This window comes from Malania oleifera, chromosome 1, assembly GCF_029873635.1.
Source record: "Malania oleifera isolate guangnan ecotype guangnan chromosome 1, ASM2987363v1, whole genome shotgun sequence".
Classification (NCBI taxonomy): domain Eukaryota; kingdom Viridiplantae; phylum Streptophyta; class Magnoliopsida; order Santalales; family Ximeniaceae; genus Malania; species Malania oleifera.
The window spans coordinates 145,374,709-145,386,309 of NC_080417.1; positions in this window are offsets into that span (position 1 = coordinate 145,374,709).

The following is an 11,601-nucleotide window of genomic DNA, read 5'->3' on the forward strand; positions in this document are numbered from 1 at the left end:
CTGTTGTAAAATTTATCTTTTTCCTGAATAAATTTTGAATGTAACAGAACAACTATTTTGAACAGATTGACGTCTTGATTCAGCACATTAATGACATAAATGCATGATTATTCTCATTATTAGGAATCTCCCGTTTATTGAGGTCAAAAATCGGGAACCCAATACACCAGGAGGGTGTTCAGGCACCAATGGGGAGCCTGAAGCATGTCAAACATCGGTAATGAAGGAATGCTGGGTCGGATTCGGAGTACTCCTTCAAGTTTTGGGAATCACTGGAAGCGTTAGTGATTAACTACCGGTACAGATCTTGAACAATCCCTGAGCTTTGAAGATCATGGAAAGTACAGACAGTCAGACACCGGGGCAGAAATTGAACATCTTTCGAATTTTGAAGAAAGTACTGACAGCCAAACACTATAACAAATGTTGAGTATCTTCTAGAAAGTACTGATAGTCAAACACTGGGGCAGATTTTGAGTGCCTGTAGAAATTTGAAAATGGTCAGAGCCGTGACGAGAAAAGCACTGGGACAGATTTCGAGACCCTTTTGGAATCCAAAACGTGGTAAAGACTAATAGCCTATGGATGAAACCGGGGCAGTTGTTGAGTTCCATTTAAGGCGAAGTCGGGTACCGTCGTGCCATACTAGAACTTAAAAGTGTGGGGGATCGAGAAGAAAGGTCATGCATCCTCATACATTTCATGCATGCACTTCAGGCATCCTCATGCATTTAGTGAAAGACATTCCCATTATAGGTAGCAGAATACAGACATATCATGTAACGGGCATCATATATATATAACAACATGCCCCTGCATTCAAGCATCACAATTTTGTAACACACATACATATAGCAGTAGAGCACCATTCATTCGTACTTGCCTGGTTGAATAAATTTTGGATTAATCCTGTTGCATCCATAGCCAACCATCGTAGGGGTTTGGTCATTGTACCCCCATGACCCAAATTTTTACATCCATAACAAGCCATTCGGAGGATATTATAACTCGGTTCAGTGTACCAGAAATACTATTGTCCTCAGTAAAATAAAAAATAAAAAGGGAAAGAGAAAACACCCAAATTTTATTAATTGCCCTCACTTATGGCGGAGGAATACCATGGTTATAGTCACGGTCCTGGGAGATTACAACCAGAACTTTCTCAAAACCCAAAAAAAAAAAAAAAAAAAAAGTCTGACCTTTTCTAGGTCACGTACAGACGGATTTTCATTTCAGGTTGAAGAACGAGAAGTCTGACCTTTTCCATGCGCCATGGTTTTGAGCCGTTTTTGCTCCCGCTGGATGTCCTCCCGGCTTTTCTCTAACTCAGCTATTCTAGGCCTAAGGTCATCGGAGTAAACTGCCACCATTTTTCTCAAATCATCGATCTCCCATTTTAACATCATATTTTCTTGGCTTAAGTTTCTCGATTTCCGCTGTTCCTCTTGGTATTTCGTCCATAAGGCATAGGTTTCATTCCCAAGGAGGGTCACGGTCTCGTTCTGTCTCTGCAAGCGACGGACAAGGTGAGATGTCGAAGACATTGCCTGGGCACTGTGATAGAGTGCCTGATTGACTATGCCTACATCGGACATCGTGGCCAGTACTGCCTCATTCCTCAACATTTATTTTTGGAACTGAGGAGAGAGCTGGAAGGAATTAAGAACAATAGAACAGGATGGCACCTTGGGTACCACATTCAAATCAGGAACTTACTTAGAAGATGAGGCCCCTGCCATGAGAAACAGTTCAGAGTTTTGAAAGATTGGAGATAGTCAAGGTGCGGTTTCTCGTAGCAGAGGATGGCCAAAGATAGGTTACAGTCACGCTCGGAGTTTGCCTGTGGTGTTTAAGTGTGAGAGGAAGTCCTCTTAAATAGAATAAAAAAGGATTGCCATGCTGAGTGTGTGTCTGACAGGAGGACGAGAGAGGCGACGTGCATCGAGAAGCCCCTAAGGATTGTGAGCAAAGTAAACTATGGGAGTTGTGAAGTACCCTTAGTGGAGGATTACGTTCACAAGGCGGCGGAAAAAAATTCCCGAGACAGATTTTGAGAGACGTGGAGCAGTCATAATATCTAAACCCAAGGAAAAAGAAAAAGAAAAAGAAAAAAGGGGGGGCGCATTTATTCCTGGGGCCTGTTTTTAAAAGAACCCGAGGCCAATTGTTTTGCACAAAGCCCAACTATTCAAATCATCCCGGGCTTTATTTTTTTTAAAGGGAAAGTGGGCCGACTTGTTTTAAAAATGACTTGGACTCTGTTTCTTTCTGAATTGGGCCAGCTCGGTTTTAAAACTCAATCTAGGCCCAACCATTTAAATAGACACGGGCTTTATTTTTAAAAAAGGAAAAGTGGGCTGGTCTGTTTTAAAAAATGACTTGGGCCCTATTTCTTTCTGAATTGGGCCGACTCGGTTTTAAAACTCAATCCAAGCCCAACCATTTAAATAGACCCGAGCTTTATTTTTTAAAGGGAAAGTGGGCCGGTCTGTTTTAAAAATGACTTGGGCCCTATTTGTTTCTGAATTGGGCCGGCTCGGTTTTAAAACTCAATTCAAGCCCAACCATTTAAATAGACCCGAGCTTTTTTTTTTTTAAAGGGAAAGTGGGCCGGCCTGTTTTAAAAATGACTTGGGCCCTATTTCTTTCTGAATTTGGCCGGCCCGTTTTAAAATTTAATCAAAGCCCATTTTTTGAAAGCAAACTCAGACCCAATTCACTCAAGCCCGTCCCAAAGACGACACGTGACCCAAACACGTGATAGTGCCCATGTGACTCGCTCGTGATCCCTCGAATTCACTCAACTCACTCAAGCCGAAGATAAATTGACTCACCCTTGACCTCACCACCCCAACCAAAACCCTAACGTTCGAAACCCTAACCCTAACTTCTAAACCAAAAACCTTAAATGCCTCAAGCCCTAAATTTCTATGCAAATAAACAATCAGCAATCAAGCATACACAAAATTGAAGATATATATATATATATATATATATATATATAAAGGGAAGAAAGAAAGAGCTTATCTCCTTTGGGAGTTCGAAAGAACTCCCTTTGCATTTGTGCGGATCTTCCCTACCGTGGCACTTCCAGTGATCATCATTTGTCTGGACTTCAGCAGATCTCTCCAGATCTGACCGCGAAGACAGGATAGGAGGCCAATTGGAGCTGGATCACCTCTAAAGATGTTTAGAATCTTAATTTTTCCAAGATCTAAGGTCTCTGAAGAACGGTGTAGAGAGAGAGAGAGTTTGGAGGTAGGTGAGAGTGGGAAAGAAATTACAAAGGGGCTAGGGTTTCAAGTTCGCAGCAAATAAGAGCAGAGCACAGAGACTGAAAGAGAAGAACAGAGAGGGTGAAAGAAGGGAGAAGAGAGAAGAGAGAAAGAGAGAGCGTTCGAGAGAATGAAACGCAGGGAAATGAGCAGAACAAAAAATTAGTTTTAAATATCTAAAGCCCCAGAGCCACAAGATTCAACCATGTGGTGATCCGTCGTCCGTTTGAGCAAAGAGTTTGCGTGGCCACCCTGATCACCGCACATTTGTGTTTTCCAAGGACGGTCAGCATTGTGCCATGCCTTGATCCGGGTCACATTTGACTAGCCACTCAGTCACCAACACATGGCTCATTCTCCCCCACACACAAAAAGTCTGCGTGGCCACCCTGATCACCACATGATTTGTGTTTTCCAAGGACGGTTAGGATTGTGCCACTCCTTGATCCGGGTCACATTTGACCAGCCACTCAGTCACTTACACGTGGCACCTCTCCTCAACCACACGATCTGTGTTTTTCAAGGACGGCTTGGATTGAGCCACATCATCGATCCACACCCGCATACACCAGCCACTCAGTCACTGACACGTGGCACCTGTCCCCAACCGCATGATTTGTGTTTTCCAAGGATGGCTTGGATTGAGCCACGTCATCGATCCACATCCACATACACCAGCCACTCAGTCACCGACACGTGATACCCCTCCTTAACCGCACGATCTGTGTTTTCCAAGGACGGCTTGGATTGAGCCACGTCATCGATCCACATCCACATACACCAGCCACTCAGTCACTGACACGTGACACCCCTCCTCAACCGCACAATCTGTGTTTTCCCAGGACCGCTTGGATTGAGCCACGTCATCGATCCACACCCACATACACCAGCCACACAATCACTGACATGTGGCACCTCTCCTTAACTGCACGATCTATGTTTTCCCTGGATGGACCAGATCATGCCACGTCTTCGATCCGGGTCACCCTCCATCTTCCCTTTTTCTGATCGGCACATAACCTTACTCAGAAGACGACACATGATTAGTTGTATGGCCTGACTAAAATATGTGTCTTTTATCTTTATAGGCCTGTTGCTATAGATAACATAGGAGAGTTCCTACTGTTACCCCAAAGCAACAAGACCTATAAAGAGGGGCAGTTGTAGACACCCCAATTTTAATCAGGCCTTTCCGAGGAGACCTCATGTCAAAACCTTCCCACACGGTTGTGGACCCCACACATCTTTGTAGGTCCCACACTGGTTGTGGACCCCACACATTCTTGTAGGTCCCATGGTGTTCGTGGACCCCACACATCCTTGTAGGTCCCACACTGCTTGTGGATCCGGCATATCCTTGTAGGTCCCACACTGCTTGTGGACCCCACACATCCTTGTAGGTCCCACATGACTTGTGGGCCCCACATCTCCAGGTATGCTAGTTCGGATTCCTACATCTGATGCACGTTACCCCCTGGTACGCTAGCTCGGATTCCTACATCCGATGCACGTTACCCCCTAGTACGCTAGCTCAAATTCCTACATCCAATGCACGTTACCCCATCTAGTACGCTAGCTCGGATTCCTACATCCGATGCACGTTACACCCTGGTACGCTAGCTCGGATTCCTACATCCGATGCACGTTACCCCCTTTGGTACGCTAGTTCGGGTTCCTACATCCGGTACATGTTACCTGCTCTGGTACGCTAGCTCGGATTCCTACATCTGATGCTCATTACCTCCTTTGGCATGCTTGTGCCTGCTGGCTCGGGTTCCTATAACCCTTAAATGGCTCGTGGACCCCACATTACTTACGGGCCCCACATATCTCAATTGGGCATATGATTTGTGGGCCCCACTTCTCTGGGTACACTAGCTCGGATTCCTACATTTGGTGCACGTTACCCCCCTTTGGTACACTAACTCGGGTTCCTACATTCGGTGCACGTTACCCGCTCTAGTACGCGAGCTCGGATTCCTACATCTGATGCCCGTTACCTCCTTTGGTATGCTTGTACCTGCTGGCTCGGGTTCCTATATCCATTGGGCCCCACACGATTTGTGGGCCCCACTTCTCTTGGTACGCTAGCTCGGATTCCTACATCCGGTGCACGAGACCCCCTCTGGTACGCTAGCTCGGATCCACATATCCGGTGCCTTACTAGCTCGGGTTCCTGTAACCCTTAAATGACTTGTGGACCCCACATAGCGTGTGGGCCCCACACATCTCCGATGGGCTCCGCACAGCTTCTAGAATCCTCATATTATTATTATTATTATTATTATTATTATTATTTGTCAAATGCAAGCATACTTTGTTCCCCCATCATCACTCACCACATGTCATGTTTCTTCCCTTTATCATTCTTCCCATGCTATATTCCGTTTATAATTCTTCATCCCATACTTTGTTCCCCCCATCATTACTCACCACATGTCATGTTTCCTCCCTTTATCATTCTTCCCATGCTATATTCCCTTGATAATTCTTCATCCCATACTTTGTTCCCCCCATCATCACTCACCACATGTCATGTTTCCTCCCTTTATCAATCTTCCCATGCTATATTCCCTTCATCATTCCTCATCCCATACTTTGTTCCCTCCATCATCACTCACCACATGTCATGTTTCCTCCCTTTATCATTCTTCCCATGCTATATTCTCTTCATCATTCTTCATCTCATACTTTGTTCCCCCCATCATCACTCACTACATGTCATGTTATCCCCTTTTATCATTCTTCTCATGCTAATTTCCCTTCATCATTCTTCCCCCCATACTTGGTTCCCCCCATCATGACTCCCCTATGTCTTCTTTTCCATGCTTGCCCCAAGCTAAGTCTATAAATAGCCCTCTCATTCCAAGCACAAGGGAGGAGAGTTCTTAGTGGTGGTAAGGAGAAGATTTCAAATATTGAAGTTTTCTATTATAAGTTTGTGAAGTTAGTTTTTTTTGAGTGAAGATCAAGAGGTCAACTGATCCCGTTTCCTACCGGTGCTGAGTCACCCTATTTGAAGAAGACACTCCGTAGTGCCTCGAGTTAGAGCTCAAGAAAAACTCTCGGGAAGACGCTGTAGAGTGGCCCTAGTAGACTCACCAACAGGAAAAGAAGACTGGAGTAAAGGAAAACGAAAGAAGATCAAGCAGTCGACTGATCTCGTTTCCTACCGGTGCCGAGTCACCCCATCCGAAGAAAGTACTCCGTAGTGCCTTCAGTCAGAACTCAAGAACAACCCTTGGAAAGACGTTGTAGATTAACCCCTGCAGATTCACAAATAGGAAAGGAAGACCGGAGGAGAAAAAGACGATAGGTAAAACCAATGAACTTTGTCTTCCTATGTTACATCTCCACCCCCTTTCCCAAACTGGCCTCTGCTGGTTTATTTGATTTTATTTCATTTTTTATTTTATTTTAAATAGCTTCTTTTTAACCCATAAAAAACAAAAAAAAACAAAAAAAAAAAAAAGGAAACTTCATAAAAAACACAAAAATTCAGAAAAATTCTCAAAGAAAATTCAAAAATTTTTAAGGCTTTGAAACTTATTTACATTTGAAAATTTTTGAAGAAAATCGAAGAAAATTTCCAACATGTTTGGCAAAGGTTAGATCTGTTTCCTAACATTCAAAATTTTCAAAAATACATTCTAAAGTCATATCTTTAAAACTATGACTTTCATGATTGTTGTCTAAAATTCGGTTGTATTCGGAAGAACATTGGAAAACCCCAAAAAATCATTGTTTTCGACCAAGACCTTAAACTGGTTTTTTCCCCAAACTGGTCAACGTTTGACCGGTTCACCATTCCCGTACCGGTTCACCCCGGTTTTCTCCATTTCGCTTATATACTATTATTATATCCAGAAAATTCACAAAAATCACAAAATTTTCAGAAATTCCAAAAATATTTTCACATTTTGATTTCAACTGATTTTATTTGTGTTATTTGGAAAGTTCGGGAAAAATCAAAAAAATCACAAAAATCATTTTCACACTTAGGAAAAATCACAAAAATATCTTTTAAGGCACCAAAATTATTCCAATCCCGAACAAATTTCAAAAACCTCCCGAAATATTATTTTTGATACTAAAAAAACCTATAGATTTCAAAACCTCTGGGAGCGTATTTTTCCCGATGATTGCAAACAAGAACATTGACTCTTCGGAGTACTAGATTGCCCCGGTTACGAGGGAATACCTATATAGTATTTTCATTCTTTTGATTTTTGAAAGGGAATAATCTTTAAAGACTTATTACATTTATTTCGGGATAATTCTTTATTAATCTGGTACCGTTCGTAAGAACGGGCGTGTAGGGGGTGCTAATACCTTCCACTCGCATAACCGTACTTCCGAGCCCGACTCTGGTAACGCAGGCCGATTCTACCCTTAATGGGGTAGCAATCAAGTGTTCTAACCGCACTTCCAAAGGTTAGTGGCGACTCCACCACACATCGTTTTCCACAAAAATCACATTTTTTAAAATCACACATTTCCATCCATTCTTCCCAGTTCGCAAGCCGAACCCATTTTTAACCAGAGATTGGTTCTCTAGGCCGGGTCCGGGATGTTGCAACAACCGTCACTAATACTTTCTTCACTAAAAACCTATTTTTTTGTAGTGATAAGTCATTGACTTGACCACCTTCATCGACGAAAAGCAACATTCGTCGACGAGTTGCAAAAGCACATTTGTCGATGAAAGAGGGGTTCGTCAATGAACCTTAAGCCTGACATTTACCGTCTCTCAGGATTTCTTCGTCGACAATGCTTGAATTTTGTCGACAAGTAACAAAAGGAAACTCGTCGATAAAAACAGGGGATTCATCGACGAGTGATGCTACTTTGCCCTTTTAAATTTTCCTTTCTTTTTTTCTTATCTATTCCCTTTTATTTTTCAGGTTTGGGTTTCTACTATCATAATATGTTTTTTCATCATACAATCACAAAAATGTGTCATATGTGCAAACATAATTTCCGTTGATACACATGCTTATGTTCAACCATTTTTCCCTCAAGATGATATATCTACTCATTTGTCTAATCATCAAAGTTAAATCGAAGATGCCCCCCGGACATTGGATTAGTGGCAAGGGCGTGCTGGGGATGGGCCGCCTGACAATGCAAGTCCTTGGTTCGATTCCTGCCATCATGATCAAATTTCGCTTTAATCTTGCGAGGCTGTGGGGGAGGCTTCCGCAGGCGCAGGAATAGTCTGAGTACCCTGTGACGCCACCTGAGCGTACTAAAGTGTGCCCAATCAAATGGGAGTGTCATCTGGAGTGTCAATTGGATGTGTCGGGGATGCCAGGATACCCAATGTAATAAAAAAAAAAAAGTTAAATCCAAGGTGGCTAAAGATTATATCTTTACACAATGTTCCGCATGTCTTTGAAGACTTTGTAGGTTTAGAAAAAAAATTAATTCAACTTATACTATATTTTATTTAAATTCTCACAAATTCTAAATTTGGATTCCATGCTTTTAATTAGAGGGTTGGAGTACATTTTAAGTATACATTCTTGGATTTTCTAAATATAACATTGCAATACTTGAAGGTCCGTTCGGTATCACTATCAAAAATTAGAGAAACAAAAAATTATAAACTAAAAGCAAAAACTAGAAATTAAAACCTGACAACCTGTTTGGTTAACATTTATAAAATTAATACAAATTAAAATTTTAATTAAAAAAAAACTCATTTCATATTTAAATTAAATAATATTATAAAAATATGGTTAAAATAATAAAATTATAAATAAGATACATTAAAAAGTTACTATAATAAAAATAAAATTTATTATAATTATTTTACTTAATTGTTCTACTTTCAAAAATTACTTTACAATAAAAAATTTATTGGACACGACAATTGAAAAATAGTAAAATTATTTTGTAATTGGCTTTATTATTATTATTATTATTTGAAATTTATTTATATTTTTATTTCAATTATATCTAAATTCATATGATCATTTAATTTTGATTTTAATTTAAAAGTATTAAAATGAACAAATTAATCCAATAATAATAATAATTCTTCATATTAAAATTTATTGCAAAAAATTGTCAAAACAAGTGAAAACCATAAAATTTAGTTTTCAATTTTATGACAAACAGTTTGAAAATCAACAATAGAAACAAAAAACTGACAACATAAACAAGCGCATTTTTATAATTTATTTCATTACTTTGGAGAAAAAAAAAATTGAAAAGAGAAAACAAAAACAATACCAAATAGATTAACTTTGGACATTATTTTTTATGTCTCTAGATTTTACTTATATTTCAAAAAACTTTATGTGGGATCTATAGGCCTCATTTGAAAAAAAGGCAAAATCTAGAGGCATCCTTTGAGTTTTCTAAGTAAGACACGACATGCCATAAGTTTTTCACAATTAAAAAATATTTTTTTTTGAGATTATAATTTATTCACTAATGCAATTTTCTATTGGCTAACAATTAAAAAATGGTTCATATTAATAGTAAAATGATTGTCATGAGAAAAAAAGGATAAAATAGTCAAACTTTTAAAATTTTACTTAATTATTTGATGTTAAATTGATCCACATGATGTTAGTTTTTTTTTTTTTTAATTGAATATCAAGAAAGGTAAGTCATGTCATTTGTTATATAAATAATGTTGCCTTTCTTTTCTAAAGAATTGATTGTCATCTCTCTCTCTCTCTCTCTCTCTCTCTCTCTCTCTCTCTCTCTCTCTCTCTCTCTCATTGTTAGCATATCTCCCTAAAATACCTTGTAGCCTGTCTCCTTCCACTATAAAAGGATGGTCTTATACAGTTTTATTTGTATAAGAAGATTAATAAAGTTTTTATTAATTTTAACATGCTATCAGAGCCAAGTTAACCTAATTTCTTTTTCTTAAACCTCCTTGCCGCCGCCCACTATTTCTGAACACCCTTCCTTGCCGTCGCCGATCGAAATCCCTCTGATTCCTTAGCTCTCGAGTACTCCGCTTTATTGTGACAATCATAGTGCTGTTCAGATCGCTCACAACGATGTCTTTTATGAACACACCAAACATATCGAGATCGATTGTCATTTTGTACATCATCATCTTCAAGACGGGACACTTCGCCTCTTGTCAGTTCTTCGGCTGATCAGTTGGCTGATATCTTCATGAAAGCTCATCTACCTGGTCGTCATCGTGCTTTAGTCTACAAACTTTAGATGTCATCTTCGATACCACTTTGAGTTTGAGGAGGGATGTTAGCATATCTCCCTCATATATCTCCCTAAAATACCCTTGTATATCTCCCTAAAATACCCTTGTAGTCTCCCTCCTTCCCCTATAAAAGGATGGCCTTGTACAGTTTTATTTGTTCAAAAAGATTAATAAATTTTTTATTAATTTTAACACTCATCAATTGGAAGTTTGTTTGTATTTAAATTGCATAACAATAGGTTTTATTGCTGTTAAAATTTGAATCTGTGACCTCAAATACGAAAGTATAAATCTTTATTTTAAAGTGATGCGGTTTGTTCTTTGGGTCTTCTTTTATTCTTTTCTTTTTCTTTTTGAAGTCCAAGATAAATTTAAATGACAATTTGACCTTTTTTCCCTCTAAGGTATACTCTTTAAACAAGTTTATTCTGAAAAGAGAACTAATTACAAAAGTAAGTTTCCATTTTGCTTAACTCATTATTTTAGTTTAGAGCTATTTTTGACATTGTTAATCAATGACATCAATCATATCAGCATTTTTCTTGTTAAAAAAAATTATTTTGATTAAAAAATTAATTAACTTTTTGTTTCAGTACTAATCAGACACTAAACCCAATAAATTAATGATAATGACAAACTCCTTCAAAGCAAAAAAAAAAAAAAAACATTACAAATTCCTTGAAAATACTAAAAATAATATGAATTTTGTTAAAATAAAAAAGTATTAGTTGTGGTAGTGGGAAAATGTTGAAGAACAAAATATAATTAAATTCACCATAATAGCAAGATCTGATTAAGTTTACCCACTCTAAGATGAATTTACATGAAAACTCTTTAATGAGATTATAAGCAGCATATACAACTTTTTGTCATATATCGAGTGACTTGTAAGTTTTCTAAACAATATTTAATTCAACTTAATTAACGAGTTTATTATATATTATGCATGATCAAAAACTCAAACTTGATCCATTTAATTGGCATGTCACTGATCTAAACATGGTTTTGGATTATGAATATGCTTCCATCTAGCCATAGATCTACAAATGATTTAAAATAGTTTGCAGCCAGTACCCAAACACTAATGTTATAATCTCGTCCTTGCCTAAAATAGAACAGTAGTGATATATATAGTTA